Consider the following 13,476-nt stretch of genomic DNA (forward strand, 5'->3'; position numbering starts at 1 on the left):
AAAAGGAAAGACAAAATTAGGCATGATACTTAGACAGAATACCGCATAAAACCTGATCATGCAGAAGAGCTCAGAAGTTGGCAAATAGTTGATTTTTTTTTTTTTTTGCCAAACACCTCTAAAAAGTTTGAGTATGAGTGTCTGTCTCCTCCGCTTAGCAGAATATCATCACCTCCCTACCACAGCTGCTTCCCCCTCTATTGCTCCTAGTATAGGAGTGAGAGTCCCTGCACCTGCCAGACTCAACCCCTCCTTTGCTGCTTGCTGAATGGCCCTCTGTCCTCACACTGAGGACTCTCAGACAGACCAGCCAAATCAGGCAGTTACCCGGTCAAAATATTCAAAGTTAACTACGGTTTTAAAGGTAACATGAACAAGTCGTCACCCGATAAAATGTGCAGCCTAAAGAGACAGCCCACTGGATTTTTTTTCCTTCAGGTTATATTACCTAAACCAGACTGGATTACTCTACCAGCAGTGTTCCATATATCGAACAGCTCTCACGGTCTCTCGTCTTTAACAAGAGGAAAACGAAGGTAGCCACGATCCTTTTAAAGCAACCATGCATATTACTGCAGCCCACAGAGACAAAACACTGTTTGATGAGGATTAGGATGGAGATTTGAGTAGCAGTGCTACAAGATTTTAACAGTATGAATTCATCAGTTTTACTGTATGTAGCATCATACCATTATAATCAGATATAATGACCCTCAAAGGAATTAAATTAAACTGAAACTTATTTTCAAGAAATGCAAGTTTCACAGGTAGCCGGAGAAGAAAGTGGAAAGACTCGCACACAGGTGAGATTCTCCATCTGTTTACATTTTTCCCCTCAGTATCACAGCTGATCAAACATTCACACTAAACTATTTGATTTTCATACTTTGCTGTATATGACTGCAGCCCTGATCAACATATAAAACTGAGTTTCCACTGGATAGATTTATTGAATTTTCACTTTACAATGTCCATCTGTGTCCAGCCTGTTTACTGTGCCCCTCTCAGGCACGCTTACGAGCTTGTGATAGTAGTAGTAGGCGGACCAGTACTCGTGACATGTGTCCCTGTGACTCTAACCAAGAGAGAAATTAGGACTCCTGCCATTTCTTTGGGCCTCTGAGTATTGATGCCTCTGTCAGTGCTCAAGTTTCAGCACTGTGTGCGGCACACAAGAGGCTTGGTGGCAGAAATATGGACTCAGTGTCATTGCTGAAATGTTGACAAGACAGCAAAGTGCTCTAAGAGCAAGGCAATTCGGTCAACTGAATGGGAGAACCACCTTCACTTTATTGTTAGATCAAAATGAGCGGGAATGGAATCGTTTTTTTTTTCCCCCACCAATGAAATGATAAAACACGGCCAATTATGAACCACAGGACAAAATGTGAATGCAGGTGCCCTGTGTGCCGAGTCCTAATCACAGTGTCCCAGGTTCAAATCTGACCCGGGCTCACCTCCACCAATTCCACCTACCATCCAGTAACTATCCCACAATCATAAAAAAGAAAAAAAAGCCCAAAACCTCTTAATGCATGTACTCAAAAGGTTTGCCTGTCACAGGCACTTGCTATAAAATCAACCTCTGGACAGGGCTTCATCCACAGACCTTTGTTAGAGCTTACCAGCTCTTCCACAATTACAAGTAAGTGTTGCTGAGCTTCATTTTAGCCCCATAACACTTAAACCTCGTAGTAAAATTATGTTATCCAATATAATTACAGTCAAGAAAGTGTAGACACATTGTTAACATTGACAAAGACTAAAAAAAAAAAAAAAAATCATTGTCAGTGGATGCATAGAAAAAGGTTTATTCAATAGTACATTAAAAACTTTAAACAAATAAATGACATTAACAAATTTACAACAAAACATAGCACATCAAAATTGTAGCCTGTGTTGATCTATAAAAAGGCCTGATCTTAGATATTTGGAACTAATACTGCCATCGGTGATCATGGTTTCCACCTCTCCTTCAAAGTTTCCCAACTGGGACAGGTTGGGTAATAACTTCTGTAACTTGTAAACAAGAAATTAACAGCATGAGATCGGAAGGGGAGACACCGGAAGATGGCCACACCATTGGCATAGCATAACTTGAGGTAAAGTGCCAGTCTACAATGTCTGACTCTACTTTTGACCCTTATTTGGAACACAAAGAGGAGTGCCATCTACCCTTCCTTCCTGCTCGACTGTCACAAACAATATAGTGTCACTTGACTGCAGTTACGCAAAGGGCTCTGTTACGAAAGGGTGAACATGGATATGGCTTTAAGGGACAGAAGAGCTCTGTAAAGACAGGCCACTGCTCAAAGTCTCACACTACCAAGAGACTCCGTCTCTGTGTCTCAAAGTCTAAACCATGGCTTTGAATAATTACCAGAAACTAGTGCACGCTCATTTCAAGTCACACACAGCTGAGGATCAAACAGAGCTCACTGCTGATGAGATTCTTCATTAGAAAAACTCCCTATATAGATGTGAATTTATTTGAGAATTGTCAACAAAGGCAGAAAGCAACTAAAGTAAGCAGGGGTGAAACAATCCATCCTTCTCGGAAGCCGCTCTTTGGCGACTGTCCAGTCTAGAGAGATTCCCTTAAGAAGGGGAAACACAAGTCCAACCACAGTCACAAGATCCACAGAGGACCCGAAAGAAAAAAGGAAAAAACTGAATCAAGATGAGAGGAGCAACACAATGAGAGAGCTTTGACATCAACTCTGAGGCAATTGGGGCCTTCCAGACGAGAGGCTAAACACATGCAATGGCACTGCTATAGACACCCACAGGCAAGTCGATGGCTCGCTGCCAACACTGCAAATGAACTCAATCACCTCCCTCCCCTGCTCTGCTGTGCTCTCCTCTTCTCCCTTTTGCTCTCGTCTTTTCCAGAGTAGAGGGCCTCAGCCCTCGGTGCAAGCCAATATTTCATCCTCTTATCCCCCACCCTCCCTCTCCATTTTAGGAATGGTTGTGGAAATACTAGCACAGAGCAAACAGACCGCTTCCAGCCCGCCAAGGAGAGCAGAAGGAAGACTTCAAACAACAGTTTAATTCAAACGACATTAACCGTAGATCAAATCTCCGTCTAGCTTCACAGTCACTCTAAAAAGTAGAATAGATTCTACACCTTAACCCAACTACTAACTGACCAAATTAAGAACAAGTGAACGCTCCTTTGCATCAGGTATGAGATCTATTCATATCCATGGCAACATTTGCTCCCTTCGTTCAACAACAGGAACTAAAACCACAGTTATTCTGACACTCCTCTCCAATGAAGTCACCTCATTATCAAACAATTACAGACGTAAAACCAAACCTTCACTTTTTAAGTAAATGCTTCGTTTTTAACCATTGTCTTGATGTTACCCAAAGAGCCGTGCTAAGGCTTCTTTTGCTCCAGTATAACATCCACTTAATCACGCACTATAAGTTTAGTTGGCGTCACAAATGGCGTTGATGCATTTGACAGTCAACTATATCAACAGCATCACAAGTTGACTCTTGTTCCTCACAGGCACTGATGCACAGAACAAATTACCAATGAGAAATAGTGCTGTGCGATATGGACAAAATTTTATATCCCGATGTAGGTCTTTTTTTTTTTTTTAAGTATTTTTTGGGGCTTTTTATGCCTTTATTGGATATGACAGTGGAGAGAGACGGGAAGCAGGGGGCAGAGAGAGGGGGAACAACATGCAGCAAAGGGCCGTCCGATGCGGGACTTGAACCGGGGCCAGCTGCAGCGAGGACTAAAGCCTCTTGTACATGGGGCGCCTGCTCAACCCACTACGCCACGGACAACCCCTCGATATAGGTCATTTTATATCTCGATAACGATATATATCCCGAAATACTATTTTTTCTTTAAAAAAATAAATAAATAAATAAAAAAAAAATCGTTCGAATCGCGCTGGTTGGTAGCATGTTTTGCAAATTACAGTTGTCTGGTCGGTGTGTGACTTTAAATCCAAACAACACTATGGAATTCCGGTTCCCTTTTTTCAGCACCAATTCCTCTCCGTGTTCCGTTTCCATTGTGTTTTCCATTGTACTCTCCTGCCTCTGCCATGTTGTTGTTGGTATCCATGCATGCTCCCTTAGCACTGCAGTAAATGAGTCTTTGCGGGTGATGTAAAAAATGTTACCGCAAAGTGGTAGCGTTGCTGCAGTTACATTTAGCCATTCATTGTTCATACAACCTGTAAAAATGTGTAATTTTAATTTTAAATTTTTTTTTTAAAAGAACTATATAAACAATAGAGGGCTATATCATACGGTAGACATTTTTATATCGCACTACAACATATATCGGAATATCGCACAGCACTAACTAGAAATGCCAAAATTGTCCCAAAGGACAATGGTTAAATCAGAGCTCAGCTTCAGTCTATTAGACTACAAATCATTTTATGCATAGTGAGGCATTTATGAGCCCGAATGTTCAATATCAACAAGTTACAATTCTCCAATCATCTTGAGACGACGAAGTGTGACCCAGAAATTATAACTTTCCAATTGGACAATTTTGATTCTTTATAAGAATTAGAGACGCCTTTCAAACGGGAGTTAGATAACATTGATGGATTTATCGATACATTAAAGCAACGGCGTTCATCCACCCAGACACTGGTCACGTTTGTGTTTATGTTCCTCATTCGTACACATTTAAAAAAAAAAAAGTGATGGAAATCCGTGGTTTGTTGGACCATCAATCCGAACACTCAGCTACATTCCTGAGTCGTGAAGCAGCGATAATTGTGATTTTTTTTTTTCTGCTGTTTGTCAAATGAGACGTACATCGTGACACAGAACCCTCAAAGTCAATCGAGAGTTACAGTCATCTCATAACGCACTGGGCCATGAAAATGGATATTAAGCTAACAAACACAAAGTAGTGTTTAAACATAAGCAGGAGTTTAAGCTCAAAGGCTTTTAATCAGAATCAGTACTAATTATCAAAGGTTAAACCATGGAGGAGAAAAGTCTTGGACAGCACTTTTATTTCATAATGCAATCTGTCGATCAGAAGCCAAATGAACCCATTGTTGCTTTGCATGTCATCCTGTTAATACCATGACAGCAGTTCAGACATTCAGCATCCTGAAAGCGGTACAGTCGCATTGCCACGTCCGGTCGAGTCGGATTGTGGACAAAAAATATTACTTAAAAGCACAAGGGTGGGGGCAGAGTTATTTACACATGACACACCACATTCAGCTGCTGTCCAATAAATATTAACCAATGCATGGCTGAAAGGAGCTCAACTGAAAGTGTACAGATATTTTTAGGATTTTTCAACAGCGGGTTCATAGTAAACTAGTCCCATTGTTAAAAAGGTGGCAAAAAACAAAATCAAAGTAATTTAGGAAGCACAGAAGGACACAGGACTTCGACTAATATTATCATGCAAATCCTACATGACTAAAGTCTGTAGAAGCTAAGGTGGGTTATTTTAACTTCTAGCTCAGTTAAACAGATCTGTGGATATTTCCCCATTCTCAAAATTTTAATTTGCTTGTCATTTTACTCGGCCTCGAGTTTCATCTACGACTTGTGTTCTTATAATCACTCAAAGAGACAATGGTTCCACTGAGAGGGGGAAAACCCTTTAAGAATGAACTGTAATAGGCAATAAAGTCTGGGAACAACATGAGAAGTTTATAAAGCAGTGCCCTGGAGAGCAGATCTCATGTGAGGGAGGGGGCCACGAGGACTCAAAACAAGGAATGTGGCACCCTGTCAGGTCTCATAAGGATTTATCTCCATGGAGCCTCATTACAGAAGGGCCCTGGATAAGTAGGCTTGTGCTTGCTTACCCCTTTTCTTTGCTCAACATAAAGCTCAATAGTGAGTGGTTCAAAAACTAGTTTCATATATTTGCTGACAGAATCTTTTCTTACGAGCACATATCAAGTTCACTTTTTTAAAACGCACTGAAAAGGTTAGCAGTTAACTGTAGGACTCCTGTGATCTTATTGTGATAATATATTTGTTTCACAATTTAAAGCTTGTGGTCGTAGTCGTTTCCCACTAATGTTTATTCAGTTCTGTCTGAGGCCAGCTTTGTAATGTTTGGGCCAAATCTGCAATACTGGTATACTTTAGCTGTGAACCTCGCTTTCCTCCAGATCCACCCAAATTTGAAAATCAAACATAAAAAAAAAATAAATGCTCCTGCAATTATTCTAAGCTTCAGCATCAGACTCGAAGGCATTTGGGCCTTATAGCCAAAGCGCAGAGCAGAGACCTTTCATTTTTTGACTTTTGACTCTTATTCTAATTTTCTTTTTAATACTATGACTGACAAACACTTTTGTATCCATTTCTGTAATGGTAAAAAAAAAAAGATCTTTATGCTCATGTTGACACTTCGTGACAAAGACTTGATAATAAACAACTCCCAGACAACGACTGTTTTAATTATTTGTGTTTGGCTGGATGGAGGGACAAACTCAGAGCATTTATTACTGCTTTATACTGACAAACAATCCATTACTACAAGCCTATCTGTTGAAAGCTAAATCACTCGAAACACAGAGGAGGAAAGAAGGTTGTCAGAGCACGACAGCGAGTAAAAAGGGGAAGTTGACAGCTTTAAATCAGCAGCAGTACAAGAACCAGGTATGACTGTCACAAATCCACCCAACCCCAGTAAGAAGCCATTTCCACCGATATGTTGTCATTTCTAAGACATTAATGGCAAGGCCGATGTTTGTTTTGTTTTTTTAAATACAGGAAGAAAACAACTCAGTTGCGCAGAAGCCGCGATGAAAGATATCGTGAAGCGGGTACATGCTTAAAGCCAAACGAGATACAACGAGAAAAACAGCCGACAACACGAGTAATCTCATCTCATTTAGTTTAGATTAAAAACAAAATCAGAGGAATGTCAATGGTCATTCAATTCAAAACAATAGAAGCTCAGAGCCAATGGAGTAGAGGCAAATGTCAAACGAAGCAGGTGACAGAATTATTGCCTGCCTCAGCTTGATTTGCAGCTGCGAGCAGAAGGTGGAAAGTGCATTGCTATTCTTACCAAATATCAACACCGCACGCCCATCTTGGTTTACCCCTGGTAAACTTTCACAAAGGAAATTTGAGGTCACAACACACCGTCGGCATCTCAAGACACTGTGCGAAGGGTAAAGTGGGAACATCAACGTAAACTTTGACAAAACCGGAATTTGTTTGAGGGAAACGATGCTATCATCCCCCTTGACCACAACCTGGCCCATCTTTCGTTTTGAATCAAACCTAACACCGCTTTTCAGTACACAAACAACATGACTGGCCCTGAAGAAACACCTGCAGTTAGGCTGCCAAAAAACTATTGCGAAACTGGTAGCAAAAACTAAATAAATCTCAATCGCAGCACATAAAATCTTACCAACGTTCAACAAGGTGAACAAAATGGGGCCAAGTCAAAATGCGATCATTTAGTTGGCAAAACATGTTAAATATCAATCGCATGTTTTCAATTGCACTAAATAGGTTTCACATACAAATAAGTGAAAGTAGGTTACCCAGTTTGTTTCTAATGCATCGCATATGCGCTGCAATAACTAGCATTGAAAGTAGGGCTTGGGCAATGACTCAAATAATTTAAACATGGAGTTTAGCACGATCGTTTTTTTTTTTTCCCCTGTTGTAGAACATCATGGCAGACAGTTTGGAAAGTCCATAAGTTTGTCTCACTGATATCTAATAATAATAAAACCTTTAATGGAACGACGCCCGCCTCTGACTCCAAACCCCAAAGCTTCCACCAGAGGATGTTAAAGACCTGCTGTGGTGCACAGGGTCAAAGCCAAAAGGTACCGGCTGCGGCAAGCGGCGCCTCACTGACATTCTCTGTTGTCAAAATATCTATGTTTGTGTGTGCAGTGCCTGGCATTGAAGGTCTCTATTGTAATGCTGTGTGAATATAACAGTATTGGTACCTAGTTACCTGTAGTAAATTCCCTGAAGACTTCTGATGACAGACGTGTTTCAGGTTGCTTCAAAGGGTATACAGCTCGGGTAAAACGCCACATAACATCGTGGATATAAACCGATTTGTTGAAACAGGCCAATTTTTTTATTTTCTTTTTATTATTTTTTTTTAAAGAGGGAAAAAATAAAACACTTTTGAAACTTTGGTGCTGGCTGACAAGCATCAAGTTTGCAGTCAAGAGTCAAATTTCTTTAGCTGTATGGTACTGTGGCACACACAATGAACAAAGACATTAAACTGAAAGATTTTACCTGAGGCTACGCATGTAAGCTATAAGAGGAATTTAGCACAGGCCAGCAGCTTTGCAGTGAACTGTGAGCAAGTGACTACGGCCTTTGACAATTTCTTTGAGGATGGTAAAAACAGCTGGAAAAAGTGGAAAAATGTTTCTAGGGATTTTTTTTTTTTATGTAACAAATACAGCACCAAGTGAACTTTCAATGTGAATCTATTTATAACCAGAAGAATAAACCTGCCTCCAAATGATTGCATACAAAAAATAATATGGTGGGAAGGTAAAGAAAAAAAAAAAAAAAAATGTATGGCCTTTTTCTATCCAAAACAAGTATATCAGACAGTAAAGGTTCCCTGGATAGTAAAGATATGAGACGGGGAAGAGATGACCAGGACACCATCTGGATGTACCAGGCCTACAGATGTGGTCCATCAAGCTGTATCTAAAGCCCATTTCACATATTCTGTGCCTTAAAAGGAAAGAAATAGATAAAAGGTAACTCGCACCTATATAACCGGGGCAAATAAGCTCTGCACCACTGTGTCCCTGCACACATGAAGTCTGCACTGCAGGGGTTTGCCTCCATTACCAGATCTGAGGTGTATCCGCGGCGGATCAATTGTGACCCGTTTCACATCTGCTTTCACACATGACATGATATGTGACGGAGGCACATCAGTACGGGCTTGAAAATGTATATGGCAAAGAGGCTTAGAGTTACAGCAGAGCCCCGACTGGTTTTCCTGCTTGTTCCTCCGTTGCAGCCGGCCTCATTGACACTGTGTGAAATCACATAAAGCATACCCCTCCCCCTCCCTGCTGGCCAGTGTTACCATGGAGGCAAATGGACTATACCAAAACACACCAGAGGACCTGAAAGCTACTCCCTCTGTTCATAGACGCACACTGAAAGCAGTGAAACGCGTTTTACATCATTACTATGATCAATTTACTGTAACAAATAACTCAATAATCACACTTGTTGCAGACTCCCAACTTCAGTGATAATTTATGACCAACGAATGAGCTTTCTGACATGCACCCACATAGAAAATGCATCAAACCAAAGGCAGCCGGATGGTAAGCAGTTTGAATCGTTTACATAGTGCAGTTTTCCTATATTTGTTATATTTATATATCACATGGACATTGCACATTGCTGCACATGGATTCAGATTTTTGCCCCTCTTTTTCTCACTCTGACTAACACACTGACAGCAGATCCATTTAAGTTCCTCTCCTCTCCGTGCACATATCGTAACAAGTAACAGTCACTTGCTGGAGGATTGTTGGCTTTTCCCTTCGGAGACACTGTTGCCAAGTTGGTGACTTTGCCGCTTGATTTAGCTACTTCCATCTTAAAATAACCCCCAGTGACAAATCTAACTACTGTATGGACCAATCTAGGCACATTTCTGTGCACCACAGCATCTGGCAGCTTTCTTCCACACTGCAGGAATAGAGAAGAAAGATGTTTCTTCCCCATGCATAGGTTTACAGGAAGTGAAAATTTCCAATTCAGGGGTGATCACGTAGATGCAGTGGGGGACTTAACCACAGTCTGTTCCATGAGTGACAGCAAGTACGTCAACTGTAACAGATGGAAATGTGGGAGATAAAGGCCATTCTGTTGCTTCCAACTTCCTCTGAGTGATCCTCTCACACATAATAAAAAACAGTACAACCGTGGTCTTTAACTTGTATGGAACCTAAAATCTTACAGAAAACAATGTTATTAGTTGCCTAAATACGTTCTATAACTCCACATACACCAGTGAGTATGATTTTAGGTGTTAAAATAACTTGCAATGAAACCGTAGCATTATCTGCACGCCGAGATAAACTGCACACAAGCTGGAGTCACCATTATGGCTGCCACACACAAAGCCCTCTCAGTCAGCTCACTCAAAACATATTCACCACTTACACACAGAGACTGCCAATTTGCTCAAAGTCTGGAAGTGTGGCCAATAACAGTTCCCAAAAAATGATTACACCCCATATCCTCAATAAGAATCCCATTTATAATGCCGACCAAGTTCCAACTGAAATTAACAAGTAAATGTGTTCACCTATCAGACTCTCCCTTTCAAATAACTACTGGTAAAGAAAACATGACATATAAAAAGCTATTTGCAGCTTGTGTACACATGAAGTTTGAGAAAAAAAAGCAGCCCATCAGATTACAGCTATCCTAACGTTTACTAGCATCTCAGCTCCTACTGTGCTCATTAGGACTATGGCTTGTACACATTCATCAGGAAGTGCCAGGTAATACAGATTTCAAAGCTTAAATACTCAAAATCATTTCCCACCATTAGCAGTCATGGTACCATTTTTGAAGCTCAAAGCAAAAGAAGCCTAGAAGTAGGGAATCCGTTATCAAAAATGGTGGAGATAAAGTTACGCTCTAGCTAACCAAGAAAACTCATGTTACATTTTACATACCATATTTAGATTATCACATGAAATGAATAATTGTAAAGGGTAAAGCAGCTCAGTTTCAGTCTGAGGGTAATCGCAAGTGTTCAAAGACTCAAACTGGGGAGCTTTATTTTTGGCACACATTCACACTTAGAAAGGAAAAACGTAAACCCGTTTCCAAAACTGAAAACCACATTTCTACCCCACAAGCAAATATATAAATAGCAGAATATTTTGGCTCAGCCTGAATGAAGTCTGGTGGCTGTGAGAGTGGCTGCATGTCATGCTTGTTTAAAAAAGCTGACAGTAAATACAGTGGTGAAAATATTTTAAGTGTAGCAACACTTGCATTTATAGATATTTTAGTGAAATGTTTAGTTTCTGGGCTGTAGCCTACTTCTGTTTATTCTACAAATACATCAGGGTCTTAGACTTACCTTCCTCTATTAGCTAAAAACTTAAGCCCAAATACAAAAACACATTCATATCTTTTTCCATCTTAAAAGCATTTAACTCATTACACCAATCCTGATTGGCTGGTGACAGGAGGCATGATGCATATGGCTCTTGTTTAGCAGCGAAGATATTCTCCTGCAAAACGCAAACAGATTCTCTTCGAGTGAATAAACTATGAGAATAAATCATTCCAGAGAAGCGGGGAGCTTTACTGCGAACTGGAGCCCGTGCCCTCGGGCTGAAGTTGTGAGCGCAAGCCACCTCTCCTTCCTTAGAGTTAATGAGCCGACGGCCTCGATTTTGAGCTCTTATGGCCTTAATATTTCGGTTGGGGCTCCATCTAGTGGCAGAGCAAGGTCGTGACACTTTATTGACATTGCACAAATAGCGACTTTTGCGCAATGACAGATTAGACAGCATTTCACAGCCCGCAAGTGGCTATAACCTCCTCCTCCTGAGGCAATGATGCCAGCATTCCATTCACTCATTTCTTGTTCATTGTTGCCAACTGCGCCCCTAGTACTGGGTGAGTCAGCGAAACATGCTTTATTTTCAAATACGAGTGTGCGCTTATGCGGGACAGAGCCTGCTGTCCTAGCAGCAAAGTATTTTCTGAGGCCAACAAGGTGTCAAAAATACAGGCTGGTCGGGCTAAGCTATCTGGCTGCGTCCTGCAACACCATCATCCACATAGATTTACCTGTGGCCTGGAACGCACAGCGCTGCACGCTGCACGAGGCAAACGTCCATGATCACAGTAATCTCTTAACCCACAGCTGTTCAGGTTTAGTCGCCATGTCCTCGCACAACTCCGCTTGGTACGCCAAGAGCATGGAGGTGACAGTCAGCGCCCTGACAGCCAAAGCTCCGGCTTTTATAAGCTCTTTCAGTTACAGCAGACTGGAAGCGGTCGGTTTTTGATGGCAGTGCGGGGCCCCTGGAAAACGCTGCTGACAAGCGTGGACTGCGACTAATGGCGTCAATGGGGCATGCAGAACATGCCGAGTTTCTCCATGTTCTCAAAGTCCAGGGAGGAAGTCCCCTGTATGAACAACTGAAGGGATGGTCCTTCCATGAGACAGAAACCTCCTCCAGCGGCTCAGTGAAAACAGGGAGTAGCTGTGTTCCAGTGGCAACTCCACCGTACCTGGTGCGAAACTTTACTCGAGATTTTGTTGCTGCAAATGCGAGTCCCAGAGTCCATTTGGTGTCCATTTTTCTTTGCTAGCTGGATTGCTGAACAAGGGGAACACAGCAGACCAGGAGCAGAGGTAGAGTCCAGCGACCGAATGTTAGCTTGGGAATATCCAGTCTATGGGCTGTTAAGCTAACTGGCTAAAAGAATGAACTGAGATATGCTCCGAAGCAAGAAGAGGTGTTCGAATGATGCTGCTGACGTGAGAATACACGGGAGGGCCATATCCCATAGTGACACACCGAAAGGAGTGCCATGAGTGAGAACATAGTTTGTTTTCACTAATGTGTATCACGTTCAACATCTTTGTTTAAGCACATAAAATTCAAAATTTCTTGGTTTCAAATCTGCTGTGGTGGCAAACTGTGCCAAAATTATTAATAATGCATCACAGTTCAAATAATACTGGAATTCACTGTATGAGGCCATAACCAATTCATCTTTTGATCCATTGCCTCCGTTAGTAAAGCCTACCTGACATTCAGCCCTCCAGTCTGAACTGCAAAAAATTTAACAGAGGAGTGCACTTGTGTGGAGGAGTGACCTACTTCCACCACACTGCTACTTAATTATTCAAGAGCTTTGAAATGTTCTTCTGTATGGCAGCATGCAACCCGAGTGCCTGTTTGCTGCTCATGATAGCAGCCTCAAAGATCTTCCATTTATGCATGAAAGGATGCCACAGTTCGTGTTTGTGACAGTGTGCATGTGAGCTCTGCCAAACATTAATGCCCATATAGATGCCAATGTTAGCACACAGACTTAAATTTGATGTGATGAATTCTGTCTGAACAGTGGACAGAAAAAGATTTTACAAGGGAGTGAGTAGAGAGAAAACACCCAGCGCAATGCCAAGAGCTTGATGTTCAGACAGCCTGATGTTCTGATTCATTCAGAGGGCTAAACTGAACTGTCACGGATCCATTGTACATGTCAAGACAGGCGTTTGATCCTCCAACACAGCCTGTAATTAAACCTTCATACCTTTCACTCTCAGACATTTTTTCTCCATCAACAACACTGAGGTGTATACCATAGGCTGCTACTGCCTGCACGCTCTAATATGGGGGGGGGGGGGGAGATAAAATAACAAAACTGTGCATTATGAGTAAAAAGGTTACGGTAATCAGAGAGATAAATGCCACTCATAGCTGTAGCCTACACACA

At 41.5% G+C, this 13,476-nt stretch overlaps 1 protein-coding gene across 5 annotated transcripts in view; it reads right to left on the minus strand.

Annotated features, from left to right (window-relative positions):
* Window positions 1-13,476, minus strand: part of ncor2 (nuclear receptor corepressor 2) — a 98,770-nt gene that overhangs the window by 80,541 nt on the left and 4,753 nt on the right. The gene's annotated exons all lie outside the window — the stretch shown is intronic.

The sequence above is a fragment of the Odontesthes bonariensis genome, chromosome 6 (assembly GCF_027942865.1).
Source record: "Odontesthes bonariensis isolate fOdoBon6 chromosome 6, fOdoBon6.hap1, whole genome shotgun sequence".
NCBI lineage: Eukaryota > Metazoa > Chordata > Actinopteri > Atheriniformes > Atherinopsidae > Odontesthes > Odontesthes bonariensis.